Genomic DNA, 3,004 nt, shown 5'->3' on the forward strand with positions numbered 1-3,004 from the left:
ATATGAAAATACCACAAATAACCTTTCCTATTTAATATGTTAAAAGCATGAGAAATATTTTTCACATTTCATATTCATTTTCTTCTTCTCTTTCCTCTCACCATTGTTGCAGATGAAGATGAAGATTTGTTTTTGTTCTTTCTCGTTTCTACCGAATCAGATGATGAAGATTTTCCATTGTAATGTTTCTTTTAAGGTTTTGGCGATCTAATCATTGTTGTGCTTGATTATGTTTTCGATCTCCATGGTTGATTTGTCGAATATATATTAGATCTAGATGAATAATCACATTTTTTGTTCATTTCGTTGCTAGATTCGATTATGCCACTTCCATTTTAGATGTTTTAGACGTGTTTCAGTTCTTTTTTGTATATGAATCAACAGTACGTATATCCCGTACTGATAGAAACTTAGTTTATTTTTGAGAAGAAGAAGAAGATGCATCGTTATGATTTACGACGAGAAGATTGTTTGTGTTTCCAGGTATGTATATTAACAATGATTTTCGGTTTCCATTCTATTTTGTTCATAGATTCGTTACTAGTTTTTCACATGCAGCTGAAGTTTAGATTATGAATCAGCAGTACATATATGATGTACTGAAAAATTATGCTTTAATTTTGTTATTTTTGTAGTTTTGGATATTTTTCTTCTTCGATCTAGAAGTATATATATGGAATATTGAAGAAAAAAAGTGTTTCGATTCTGGTTTTTAGAGATTCATTACTTGGTTTTCACATGCAACTGATTTTAGTTTCATTTTGGTTGTTTTTGATATGCTTTTAAGTTGTTTTTGTGTATCAATCATCGGTACGTATATGATATACTGGTGGATTTTGATGGAACAAGTTCAGATCTAAATAAACAATCATGTTTTGTGTTTATTTCATTAGTAGATCTGATACTTTTATGGTTTGTTTTTCAGTTTTCTTTTGTTATTATCAATTGTTGATAAACATCACTGTCCAGAGTTCGTCCTAAATTTTATACTTCTCTTGCTGTTTTAAAAGTTTGTGGGGATATAGTTGATGAAAAGAATGTACACAGTTGGGTTTTGCTTAGATTTGTTTATAGACCTTCTTTGATTCATATGTGTAGTATTTGAATTTTATGTTTGTTAGTGATGTTGTGAAGTGTTTGATGAATAAGTGTTCTTGAAATGCATTAGAAGCGTTGGGTATCTTTAGAGAGATGAGAATTGAAGGAGTTAAATTGGAATTGCATGACTGTATCTTACTCATTGCTGGTGCTCCACTTGGTGAAGAATTGAAGGGGATTTTGATTCATGTGTATGTGCTCTTCCTCTTATGTGGTCTTCCTCTTTTCTGTATTTCCTTTTAAGATTCATGATACAATTTGTATCTTATCTATCACGGACAGGTGAAGGTGGGAACCCGTTCTGCGTTACTCAACTTTGGATCACCAGTGGATGCATCTCAGCTATATAAATTACTCCATGCCCTTCATCCACATCCTCATTAGAAGAAAAATTAGCAGGCAGAGGTGCACCTGGAACATGTATGTTGCTCGGATTTTGTTGCTTTTTTCATACATACCAAAATAAATAGAATAGTAGCTTGGTGCATCTTCTCGATGTTGTTTACTGCTCTGGAACTGTTATCCTCAACTGGATAGATAGACCTCACCCTGTGTAGTTTCTTAAATGCCAAATGGCCTAATGTAGGCTCATGGACATGCGGATAAGTAAAAGGATAGCCTAATATTTACAGTTAGATAATGTGATTTTGTTAACTGATACTAGTTTTTGAAAGCTCTATCGTTCTCCCAAAATCATGTAGACCTCTGAGGCAGAACAATTCTTTTTTCTACCACAAGTTTCCTGACTACCTGCTGCTGTGCAATATTGCTGTCTCACTGGAATACCCATTTCTTGCTTCATGCTACAAACAGACACCACCTGATACACAACTGTTTTTTTCACCCTTAGTCACTATGTGGAAATGATAATCTATAGAGTCACAAGACTCATAAATTGTTATTATCAATTGTTTTTCAGTTTTCTTTTGTGCATTACCTATCAGTACATATATGACGTTTTCTAATTTATTTATCATTGATTCTTACAGATTTGTACTCTACCTGGAAGCAGTGCAGCAAATATGTACTCGAATTTGTAAGCATTCAGATATATAATCGGATTTGTAAGCAGTACGACAGATATGTACTCAGATTTGTAAGCAGTACGACAGTTATGTACTCAGATTTGTAAGCAGTGTAGCAAATATGTACTCGAATTTTTAAGCAGTGTACCAGATATGTACTCAAATTTGTAAGCAGTGTAGACACACACGTTTGGTAGTAATGGGCATTATGGACATTTCCATGTTTTAATTAATTTTGGACCTCCGGATAAAAAAAAAATCTGGTTGGACCCTACTATAAATAACTATATAGGCCTAGGACCAAACAAGAAATTTTCCTTTTGGCAATGGGTCAGGCTTAACAAAGAAGAGGAATGGTGCCGAGACGTGAGAACTGGTGATGTGACTTGGCAGCTCGTGGTTAATCTGAGAAAAAGATGGAATTGGGAAGTGACTGAAGTTTGGGCTGGGCCTTGGCAGATTCGAGATGTCTGCTAGGTCTTATTTGAGATTTTCCTACATCACCTATATATGGACTAGCGTACTGAAACAGAAGGAGGGGGAGCTGCGGCCACAGACGCCGGACGCCGACAAAAGAAGATTAGGGTTTGAAGTTCTGTTCATTTTCTCTCATTTGATTTCAATTTGCTAGGGATTGATTCATATTTTTTTATGGTTTTTAAGAAAGCTATGGCTAGCTAATTCCATGTTAGGGTGAAAGGATGAACTTGTAGGATTTATTTGTTTTCATGAATAATTGTTTTCTATAATCGAACTTAAATTTAATAATTTTGTCTCTCTATCAATGTTTAGTTTCTAGCTAGATTTTTCATGTTCTATGCCATGTATAATTCATTGTTGGATTAGTAGAAAAACTCATTAAACCTAAGTAATAATTGAAT

The 3,004-nt window shown here is 34.0% G+C and overlaps 1 long non-coding RNA gene across 1 annotated transcript; it reads left to right on the top strand.

Moving 5' to 3' along the window:
- Positions 1 to 428: 428 nt before the first annotated feature.
- LOC113308488 lies at positions 429 to 2,120 on the top strand. Its single transcript, XR_003339822.1, has 3 exons — positions 429 to 483; positions 1,169 to 1,518; positions 2,088 to 2,120. It is a non-coding gene; the product is annotated as an uncharacterized LOC113308488 (long non-coding RNA).
- The last annotated feature ends 884 nt before the right edge of the window (positions 2,121 to 3,004 follow it).

Source organism: Papaver somniferum, chromosome 9 (assembly GCF_003573695.1).
Source record: "Papaver somniferum cultivar HN1 chromosome 9, ASM357369v1, whole genome shotgun sequence".
Classification (NCBI taxonomy): domain Eukaryota; kingdom Viridiplantae; phylum Streptophyta; class Magnoliopsida; order Ranunculales; family Papaveraceae; genus Papaver; species Papaver somniferum.